Here is a 12,069-nt window from a genome sequence, read left to right on the forward strand (position 1 = left end):
GGAAATTCAAAATATAGACAGAAATACAATTGAAATCTTAAGGTCCAATAATATGTTCCCAAGATTCACTAGAAACAGAATAATCTTATATCTATTCTAAAATACGGAAGCAGAAATTAGTTCCTGCTATAGAAGTGATAGAATCATGGGGAAAATAACATATACAATTTTTTTAATTAAAAAATAAATATAGGGGCCAGCCTGGTGGCGCAGTGATTAAGTTCGCACATTCCGCTTTGGCGGCCCGGGGATCGCCGGGTTGGATCCTGGGTGCGGACATGGCACCTCTTGGCACACCATGCTATGGTAGGCATCCCACATATAAAGTAGAGGAAGATGGGCACAGATGTTAGGGCCAGGCTTCCTCAGCAAAAAGAGGAGGATTGGCAGTGGATGTTAGCTCAGGGATAATCTTCCTCACTAAATAAATAAATAAATAAACAAATATAAAGGTATATTTGGTACTCCATGTAGGATGTGTCATAAACCAATAAGAGTTATATAGACCTCAAGAAAAGAATCTCAGGAGCTGAGGCAACCAATAGCCCTCCATCAAACACAAAAGAACTAGCGTGTCCTAGAAAATGGATGGAGGCTCCCTAGGAAGCTAGGAGGCCATACAGAAGACCTTGAGGACTAGTAACCAGAGATGGCCTCCTCCAGGCCTGGAACTTCCAGCACTTTCTACTATTTAGTCCTGATAGCCTGCGACTTGTCCCTAGAAGACAACTTGATAATTGTCAAAATGCTGGAGAACTAATGTCAAGTGAAGAAGAGCTAAACTGTTACGCCAAGATCAGGTGGAAAGGTAACGGCAAAAGAAGATGCCTGATGATGCTGAGTGGTTTAGGCTGCAGTTTGATTTTAGATGGAAATGGAAAACACTGTGGTGTCAGCAGGTTTTCTCAAAATGGTCAATATATGAGGCACTTCTGTTTCCTGCTGCCTTTGCTTTTTGTTAGCATTTTTTTCAGACCAGATGGGCAGGAGAAGAGAGCCTGGGGGTTGGGACGGCAAGGCTGGTTGACATTTCTGGAGCACTACTGCCATCATGAGGAAATTGTTTGATGAAGCCCTAAGCCGTGGGTATTTCCTCCCAGTAGACCCAGAAGTTGAAGAATGTTGGACCTGCAGGAAGGTTGAGTATCCCTTGGCTCCAAGCATTGTGTCCTTGCCGTCATCTCTTAGGCTTTCCAGGATACGTGGACAAAGGCGTGAAATAGTTGTAAAAGCTGGCTAGTGAGTAGCCAGGACTGAACAGGCAGCTACCAGGAAGTCCAGGCACAGGAAGTCATGGGGGCGGAGCCTCGGTGTCCTTGGTGTACTCCCAGTGAAGGCAGGACTAGAGGAAGTTGGGGGAAGAGGGAAAGAATCTCACTGTTTATCATCGAGCATATATTGAAGAGTATATTTGGTGCTGAGAGGCCATAACTCATCATTGATAAGGTATCGTAAGCTCTCAGGAGCATCTTGGAGACATTTGGCAAAGCATGCCACAATGATCCCAGGTGCCTTTTGAAAGTGAAAAGTGACTGCTGACCTCCTGAAATTATTTCAGCTAAAAGAGACCAAGAGAAAAAGCCTGGACCAGATGTGCTGGGGTGCGTGCCTTGGAGCAGCACTTTGACTTGGCCATATTCTTGGAGTAGAGTAGACAAATGCTTGGAGACAGAATTGTGGACAACGCCAGAGGTAGCCTCAGCTCTGGATTTCCTCAGGCTCAAAAACGTTCCGTTCGTCTCATCCCAGCTGTCCTTAACAGAGGCCAAGTACACTGAGAGAGGATGGAAGCCTAAGGTAATAGCTCCTAGCTGAATTTCAGTGTTTTAGGCATAATAAGAACAGCAAAAACTGGAAACCAAGAACAACTATTTTCAGCGTTTACTGCCCTTCAACCATTGACATCCATTATAGATCATTAGCTGTTCCGAAATAAAAAGCTAAACGAAAACAATCTAGCAGGAAAGGGAAAAGACAATGGAGCATAAACTTCCCAGAAGAAAAAGGCCATGAAATAGAAAAGTCTATTGGCAGAGGTTCTCAAATTCCGCTGTACCCAAGTAAATTACAATTCAAGAAGTTCTCAACTATCTCCTCCTCCCTACGAATATATCCTGAGCAAGCTGCTGAAAACGAAGCCATCTATATTGCCTAGTTTATGTGGTCATTTGTAGAAACAGACCAGCTCCTATAAGTTGGGAAGCATTGTCAATTGGTTCAACTCATTGGAGGGCAATTGTGTGCATCAGTTAACCTTTCACATGAGCAAGCCTTTTGCCCAGAGACACTGCCTTTCGAAAGTGATCACACAGTCACATTCTTGTAGGAGACAAGAGAGTAGAGAAAGTAGGTTCATTGAGGAGGAGAAAAGGACCTATTGTTCTCAGACAGGTTGGCTCTCACATGGTTCAGCTATACCAGGTAGTCCTCTTAAGTCCCAGCAAAGACTGAATTCCATTCTCTGTGTCCTGATCAGGAAAGATATCTCACATCTTTGATTAGGGATTAAAACAAATTGTTGAATCTTTAGGATCAAACCATCCTAGTTTGCTAATACAAGAAAAGAGAAAGGGAAAAATAAAGTCTCTCCTTATTACATGTACTGTTACCTTAAAGTGGAATACATAAATATATGTGAATTCTAAAGAGTGAATATGCACCAGGGAAGGCTTCTAAGCAAGCTACTCATCATGTCTACCTTGCCGGAGTAATTTTTTTAAGGTTATACTATCAGGTTTTAATTTTATACATGTCTGAATCTGAAATATTAACAAGCCAGGTTTACATGTGAAATCAAGAAACCAAGGTATAGCCCTCAGGCTTTGAAATAGCCTCCAGCGTAAGATATTGTTTCTCTAAAAAGATTGTATAGTTCTATTTACATATGGGAATGAAAAAGGCCACTTTTTATAGTGAAGAAAACAAAATCTTTGGGCAAACTTCTAAGTAACGCAAAATCCAATCTTCTGAAGGATATTTAATGATGTGAGGTGGCCTTGTGATATAAGGACTGGGAAATGCATGATAGAAGGAAAACACTCAAAACCCAAAGATATTCTCACACTAAAGTCATACTAACAATCTCATGGGAGCTACAAACACACACACACGCACACACACTCGTGCAAACATTCAAATGAAATAGATTTAGAAGAGAGAGCAGAAGAAAGAAGATCAAAATACCTATGCTTGTTTCTATGGATTGCACAGCCGTTCTCTAAAGGGTTATATGCTAAAATCATCTCGGGTACAGAAGAGTGAGTGGCACTAAAAGAGGCAAGTGTTCAGGGGTCCCGATATGTTCAGCTTGCCAAAGGAGGATATCTTGTCAAGCCTACAAGGAATCTTCATCAGTAAAAGGCTAAGAAGCAGGCACAGAGAATAATACTTGCTGATATGAACAAACAGTTAGGTCCCAAGCCTCAAGGGTCTCATCTTCCTTAGGGGAAAGCCAACCACTAAAGAACCCAGTTCTGTCCCTTATGAGAGCTGAGATGAGAGCAGGTCCCTCTAAGTGGGCAGGCCTTCACACTGAGCTCTAGAAAAAAGCTGCAAAGTCACTACCTACTGGGTTCAGAAAATACCTCCAGGCCTTCTCCGTTCTTGGTTTCCATCTGCTTGTGTACATTGACACTCCTACTGATGTTCTGGAGTTTACTGGCTTGGCATGGCAGGGTGTCACACACTCCTCCTTAGGCCATCCTTGCTTCAGGCAATGGGGGCACCAGACTTTTGGGTGTCCATGAGAACTCCAGATTGTAGACTGGCTGCTGTTAGATGTCACATGGAATGAGATTTCCAACCCCAACCCTAACTCTGACCCTGTTCACACAGGGGGCCCAGGCCCCAGAGTACAAGGACACCTTGTGCCAGCCCAACTACCTCATTCTCTAAGGGGCAAGGACAGGAGACAAATGCCCAGAAACTCTGCAGAGGCTGTGAGTGGTTTCCTCTAGTCCTGCCCACAGTGGGAGGAAACTAAAGCCCTGTCACTGTCCTGCCCCTCTCAGCAACTTCACCAACATTCTTCCTTTGTCTGGAGTTCCTGGAAAGGCTCAGTGTTCAAGTAAAGGAGGCGCAGCTTGGTCAGGGCGCATTCAGCCTTTGAATTAGCCAAATCCTTCTTAACTGCTAGATTTGAGGGTAGTTCAGCTAACAGCTTTGACTTTCGTAAAACTACTTCCTCGTGATGGCAGTATGGCTCCAGAAAAGCCAACCAGCCCTGCCCCCAGGTCCTCTTCTCCCGCCCATCCAGTCTGAAAAAAACCGCCACCTAGAGGCAAAGGCGTGGGCAAACCTGGCTGCTTTGCCTCAAAAGCAGATTGTGGAAACCTGCCCACAGTGCTACATGTTTGCTTTTGGTTTCCATTTTAAATCGAAATGCGACCTAAAACCACCCACCCTCATAAGGCATCTTTTCATGAATTCCCTTTCCACTAGACCAAGAATTTGCAGACCTCCTCTTTTTAAGTCAACATTCCATCTGTAGGATTTTCCGTGTTTGCAAGTTTTCTGATGCAGGGCTCAAGTTTCAGAGATCCATGCATGAGGAAAGAAAATTGCTGGAATCTCAAAGCTTCCAGGAGGCCATACAGATGGCCATACAGACATTAGACTTTGTGGTTCTTGACTTCGCTCATTTCTCAAGGTCCTATGGAGTCCTCCATTTTCTCACATATTTTAGAAAGTAACCAAAATGGCATCTCTTTCCAGATAGAGAGCTCACTGGTAACTTTCAAAATGTCTTTCCAGATGGCGATCTAGTAACTATTTCAGTGGTAACTATTCACTAGTAACTATTTCAGTGGCTCAAACATGATGCCCAAAATAAATATTCATATTTAGTTATTTTCATTTAAGGAAATTAGAGTCAAGCTCTACAGAGGTTTTGAACTTAGATGTTAAAACTGAACTTTATCATCTTTTTTTTGTATGTTTACACTTTTATGCCTCATATTCTTATTTTAATTTTGGCATAAGCATTAATGCTTCATAAGAATACAGAAATGATGCATTTTTAATAATGAATTTGGTGGCTAAGTAAAGAATATAAATTATGTACTCTACTTAAGGGATTATATAATTTATTGTCCAAGTTGGAAAACTGCTGTAAATTGTGACTTCCCAAGGCAAAGTAAGAGGAATGTTCACTTTACTGGTAATTCCACAATCTTGGGACAAACACTGATCACATCTTTATCCGTTCCCTACCATGTTTTATATTTACCTAAACATATTGATACATTTCAATTTACATATATACATACATGTTTACAATAATTGAGTATTTTCTTGCATATTTTTTCATTTTATACCCTTTTCCCTTTTGTATTTTATGAGCATTTTGACAGCATACTTTATCTCAAAATATGCTTTAAATATGAAAAAAGGTATTTTCCTATTTATGAAAAATAGCCTTTTTTCAGGATAGAGTATTTAGTTAATATGGAATTCAGATAAGTGAACACAAAGTGACCTATAATGTTACTATAATCTGTATGTATTTTTTCTTTTAATACAAGTTGGATAACAATGTATGTTGGAATTTTTTTTCTGCTGGCTATCTTTATTTCCTTCTCTCTATCCAGTCTTCATTTTTCTCCACTTCTTCCCTGTGCCTCAAATGGCTGACCTGTATTGACTACATAATCTGGTTACTTTGCTCTATGAGTCCTGGTTATGTCCTGCCATAGAGTGTTCTGGTAGGATTTCAGAGATGGTTTAGGGTATTTACGTAATCAGATCTGTGGGTTTGGCTCCATCCCTTGGCCAAATATCACTGAACTCAACAGTATGCAGGAGGAGTAATGGAAACATTTGGTAAATAGCCAAGATGAATACCATGATAGCATACTGAAAAATACAGAAGTAATATCAACACACATGTACCCATATATACAGTTAAACAATGTCAACATTTTCCTGATTTTTGAAAAATTGGGATCTGAATGTGACTCCATTCCTCTCCACTCCCAATTCTAATTTATCTGCTCTTTCTGAGCCAAAGGAGTCCTTGGATCTACAGGTAGTGTAAGTGGGGCCGTTGTAGGAATTTCTTTCTTGGGCTGCTTAAGCAAAAGAAAATCAACTTACAGGGGCTTTGGGAAGTTTCAAGGCTTGCGATGAAAAGCAACAGATTGTGGAAAGGGCTTCACCTTAGAAACAAGTGAACTAATGACTGGAAGGTCAACCGAGTCTGTCTCCTTTTTACCCATTGTTCCTGTATGCCAAGATCCAAGATAGAACTGAACTTGTTACCTGAGTCCTTCCTGCACCTGAGGCTTGGAGAATGCAAGAGAACCAGGAAAACCTGGGAGGCTTCCTCATTGTGCCACTAAAGTGAGCTTACAGCTTACCTCCCATGTGCTTAAGGTTGTGAGCTCTGAAGTCTGGCTAATCTGATTTTAAAATTTTTCTCTAACTATCATTAGCTCTGTGACCTTGGAAAAGGTATTTAAACTTTCTATGCTACCTTTCCTCATTTATTAAGCGGCCAGAATCATACTAGTTATCCAGAGAGATGTTGTGAAAAATCAATGTGTCAATCCTTATCAAGATCCTTGGAATATTCACTGGGACATCTATTGTAAATACTCAGTAATTGTTAGCAATTGTTGTTGCCTAGAAATACCCTAATCCTGCTCTTGATTTTCCACAATTTTCTTCTTCCTCTTAGGCTTGGCTCCTTGAGACTTGCCCTCAGAAACAGGCTACTTGATATCTTGAGAAAATGCATGAAATGCAAAGCTGAGTGAAGAAGAGTCAAGTAGAAATCGAGTTCTTGCAAAAGAAGATGCTCGATCAGGATGAGTAGTTTAGGTATCAGTTTTGATTTCAGATGGAAACCAAAAGCAAAAGAACAACAGTGTGAACAGGCTTCGTAAAACTGGGCAAAATACAAGGCAGCCATGTTTCCTGGTAACTTTGTCTCTTCATGGCGTTTTTTCAGACTGGTTGGGCGGGGGATGAGAGCGCAAAAACAGGGCTTGTTTGCACATATGGAGCACTACTGCCATCATGCGGAAGTAGTTTGAAAACAGCATAAACCATTACTTTACCGTGAAGCCAAAAGTTGAGAAAGGTCAGACCTATGGGAAGTTGGAACAGGCTTGGACCCAAGCTGGGGCTCCTTGCCTTCTTCTCTGAGGCCTTACAAGGGACTTGAACACTGGTGGGATCTTGGTGTACAACTTGGAGAGTAAGGAGCTGGAACTGAGCCAGCAGCTGCCAGGAGGTTCTGGCACAGGAAGTCATGGGCAAGGCTTTGTTTTCTACCCAGTGTGGACTGGATTAGAGAAATCCACTGAAAGACAAATGCAGGCTCTTGTGGGCATTTGTCTCCTGTTGTTCCTCCTTGAAGTGAAAGGTAGCAGGCTTTCAAGTGCTATCCTGGTGTTATGTGGCACGGATCTCTTGTGGCAGCAGTGTCAGAACACCAAGGATAGGCCAGTTCCAGGTGGCATATAACAGAGGCAAGAGTGCTTGCTGAAGTTCTCAGATACACTCAAATGTTTAAAGGCCCATTACCTGGAGTTCAGAGGGCCTGAAGAGGAGTGGGACCCCCAAGCCAAACCAAGAAGTGTTAAAACTTCTAAGGGAGCAGATGTAAAAAACAGATAGGGACCAAAAGAGTGAAAAGGATTGAAAATAAATACACATTTTAAAATCCTTTCCTGCCAGAGGTAGCATGACCCACGACCTTGCTTTACTTCATGCACGTCTTTCATAGCAGGTACGTTGTAAAAAAGCATGACTATTTCTAGAAATGAGAAAACAGGTGACAAAAATGATGCCACTGAAGATGGTGAAGTAGGAAACTCTAGTGCTCCATCCCTCCACAAAAGCAACTATGAGCTGACAAAAACTGTCAGAAAAATCCAGAACTCTAGATCTAGTTGAAAACTTATGAAAACCAAGGAAGGCTTGGTGGAGAAAAAAGTGACTACTTTGCAGTGAGAGAGTGCTGTAGTATTTTAAATTCCCCATTTACCATCTCCCAATCACCACACTGACTTAAAGATGGCCTCTGTCCTCCTGGTGAATGACGTTAGTGCCCAAGGGAGCAATACGGACTTTATTCTCAAAGAACTGTGGTTGTCCATTTTGACCTGTCTTGAGGTTCTCTCAAGGACTGGTGCAAGAGCTTGCCTTCAACTTACCTGGAGTGTTTCCAGGGCTGTTGTGTCTTCCAGAAAGACATTCACTAAAATAATTTAAAGACATAAGTATTGGCCAGAGCAGCCTGGAGCAAGGGACAATAGTCAAGACAAGCAACAGACAGATGGAAAAGCATAGGAAGGAGGAGACTGTGAAAGAAGATTTGTGGGAAAACAAGGAATTTTAAAAGTTCTTGCATGTACTGGAGAAACGAGAAAACCACAGACGTGTCCAGAGCTGGATAACTGCTCAGAAAATGTCTGAGGAGACCCTAAGCTCTCAAGTTCCACTAGTCCTTAGGTTCCCTGCAAGCTGGAAGTGAAGGATTAGGTAGAGTTGTGAACAGCCTGTATAATTGTTGAGACAGTTCCCCAATATAAAACCAATCTGCAAAAACTGAGAATATTTTTCTTAGGTTTCAGACGTTTAAAGAAAGTCTGTTAGAACATTAAGTGATCACTAAGCTAACAGAACACAGACTTAAGTGGCCAAACATGACAAAGAATAATTGAGGAAAGTCACCAAACAAACAAGAACTCATAAGTAGAATCAACAAAACCTGTGGTAAGGGAGGTTAGAAATCTGATTTCCAGCATTAATACATTATAACATTCAACGTGCCTAGTTTGCAATAACAAAAAATGAGTCAGGCAAACAAGAGTATGGCCCATTCATAGGGAAAAAAGGAATTAATAGAAACTATCTAGAACAAAGCCTATGCATTGGACTTACTAGAAAAGACTTTAAATCAACTCTTAAATATGCTCAAAGGGAGAAAGGAAACTAAATACAAAGTAGTAAAGGAAACCAGAAGAACAATATCTCACCAAATGGAAAATATCAATACAGAGATAGAAATTATAAAAAAAAAGAATCAAATAGAAATTTTGGAACTGAAAAGTACAATAACTAAAATGAAAAACTAACTAGAATATTCAAACAACAGATTTGAACAATCAGGAGAAAGAATCAGTAAACTTGGAGCTAGGTCAGTTGAGATTGACCAGTCTGAGGAGCAGAAAGGAAAAATAATGAAGAAAAATAAACATAGCCTAAGAGACCGTCTAGTATACCATCTTACACATAATGAGAGTTACAGAAGGAGGGGAGAGACAAAGGGGCAGAAAGGATAGCTGAAGAAATAATGGCCCCAAATCCAAATTTGATAAAAGACATGAATGTACACATCCAAGAAGCTCAACAAACTCTATGTAAGATAAACACAAAAAGATCCACAATAAGGCACATTATAATCAATCTGGCAAAAGCCACAGCCCAAGCAAGAATCTTGAAAGCATCAAGAGGATCTCACCATATACAAACTATCTTCAATAAGATTAACAGTTGATTTCTCTTCAGAAACCATGGAAGCCAAAAGGCGTTGGGATAACATTTAGCATTCTAAAAGAAAAAAAAAAACCTGTCAACCAAGGATTCCATATCCAGCAAGACTAAGTTTCAAAAATGAAGGAGAAACTAAGACATTCGTAGAAAAGAGAAACAGATGGAGTTTGGTCCTAGTAGACCTCCCATGCCAGAAATGCAAAAGGGAGGCCTCCAAGGTGAAATGAAGACACTAGACAGTAACTCTCACTCATGTGAAGAAATAAAGAACAAGGAAAAAGGTAGCTACATAGATACATATAAAAGCCAGAAGTGCTGTAGTTCTGTAACTCCTTCTTTGCCCTATATGATTTAAATGGTAAGTACCCAAGCAATAATTATAAATGTTAATGGGCATATAATGTTTGAAGATGTAATTTGGGAAAACAACATAAAAGATGTTGGAGCTGTAAAGGAGCAGGTTTTATATACTATCAACACTAATTTGTTATTTAATCAAAATGATTGTTATAGTGTTAAGAAATTAATTGTATTCCCCAGGGTAACTGTTAAGGAAAACATTTCAAATATATGGAAAAAGAAATGAGAAGGGAATAGAAATGGTACACTAGAAAAAAACCAATCAATCACAAAAGAACATAGTCATTGGAGAGTTGAGGAAAAAAATGTGTAAGACATATAAGAGAACAAATAGCAAAATGACATCTTTCATTACCAGTAATTACTTTAAATGTAAATAGATTAAAATCTGCAATTTAAAAACAGAGATTGGCAAAATGTTTCTAACAAACTATAGTTTGTTAGCATACAGTTTCCAAATATATGCTGTCTAAAAGAGACTCACTTTAGATCCAATTTACACATAAGTTAAGAATAAAAGTATAGAAAAACATATTCCATGCAAATAGTAAACAAAAGAGTTAATAACAGACAAAATATGCTTTAAGACAAAAATTGTTCCAGGAGAGAAAAAGGGACATTATATATTAATAAAAGTTTCAATCTATCAAGATGTAACAATTATAAACACACAAACTTCATGAAAAAGTCCCAAAATTTATGAAGCAAAAACTGTACCAAACTGAAAGGAAAAACAGAGTTCTATTAAAACAGTTGGAGCCTTCAATACTCCACTTTAAATAATGGCTACAAACTAGACAGAAAGTCATTAAGGAAATAGAGAATGTGAACAATATTCTAAGCTAACTAGACTTAACAGATTATATATGAGCAAAATACACGTTTCTCAAATATACACGGAACATTCTCCAGGATAGACGGAATGTTAGACTAGAATACGTCTCAATAGAGTTAAGAAGATGGAAATCATACAACGTGTCTTCTCTGACTACAGTGGAAATCAGTAACATAAGGAAAACTGGAAAATACTGAATTAGACTTCTCCAGAGAAACAGACGAATAATATATATATATAGCATACACTATATAATATTAATACTGTATAATACTATATATAATACTGTAGTATATAACTATATACTATATATGTATTTTACCATATGACATTAAATATTATGTATAGTATTATATAACATATTATATATATTTTGTCAAGTAGAAATTGAAATTTGGAAGAGAGAAGATGCCTGATGAGGGTGGGTGGCTTAGATCTCGGTTTGCTATCCCGTGGAAACCGAAAGCAGAAGACTAAGGATAGGGAGGTCTCCTCAAACCCAGCGATATTTTCCAGGCTTCGTTTTTCTCTTCATGGCGTCCTTTTCTCTTCATGGTGTTTTTTCAAACGCGAAGGGCGGGAGGAGAATGCGCGGAGCGGAGCCGGTTGGCTTTTCCGTGACCATACTGCCATCGTGCGGAGGTAGTTTGAGAATCGCAAGCCCTGAGTGGCTCCTCCGTGTGAGGCCTAGCTGTTGAGGGAGGTCGGGCTAGTGGGAGGCCGAAGAGGTCCTGGACTCAAGCCTGGCCTCCCTACCTTCTTCTCTGTGGCCTGCAGGAGCAGTGGATAAAGTCAGAGTCTCGGCGTAGTGTCTGGTAGGTAAGACGCCAGGACCCAGCCAGCTGCAGCCAGGAAGTCCAGGCACAGGAAGCAGGGAGGCGGGGCCTCAGTTTCCTAACAGTGTGGGCGGGGGTTAGAGCCGCTTGTGGACCCGGAGGGCGTTTGTCTTCTGAGTATGCCGTTTGGGGGTTTAGGCAGGCTGGTTATCCCTGTGTGGTAGGGCCTGGGTGCGTTGTGACAGCAGAGGCAGAGCACAATGGACAGGTCAATGCCGAGTACCATATGTAGGCAAGCTTACTGATGAAGTTGAGGCCCACCAAAAGTCTAGAGTACCATTGCTTGGAGCAAGAAGGACCTGTATAGAAGGAATGGGCATACACTGACATGCCAGTGTAGGCCAGAACGCAGAAGGGAATTGCTGCAGAGGATGAAAACCACGAATGTAATGAAGACCTTGAGGGATTCTCTGAACGCAACAGCTAGCAGCTCCGGTGGCTTTGTAGGCTCATTGTACAGCCCAGGCTTAATTCCTTTGTCCTGACAGCACCCTGATGTCATCTCAGCTCTTGAGAGGAGGGCAGAGAGATGGCCTG

This window comes from Equus quagga, chromosome 10, assembly GCF_021613505.1.
Source record: "Equus quagga isolate Etosha38 chromosome 10, UCLA_HA_Equagga_1.0, whole genome shotgun sequence".
NCBI lineage: Eukaryota > Metazoa > Chordata > Mammalia > Perissodactyla > Equidae > Equus > Equus quagga.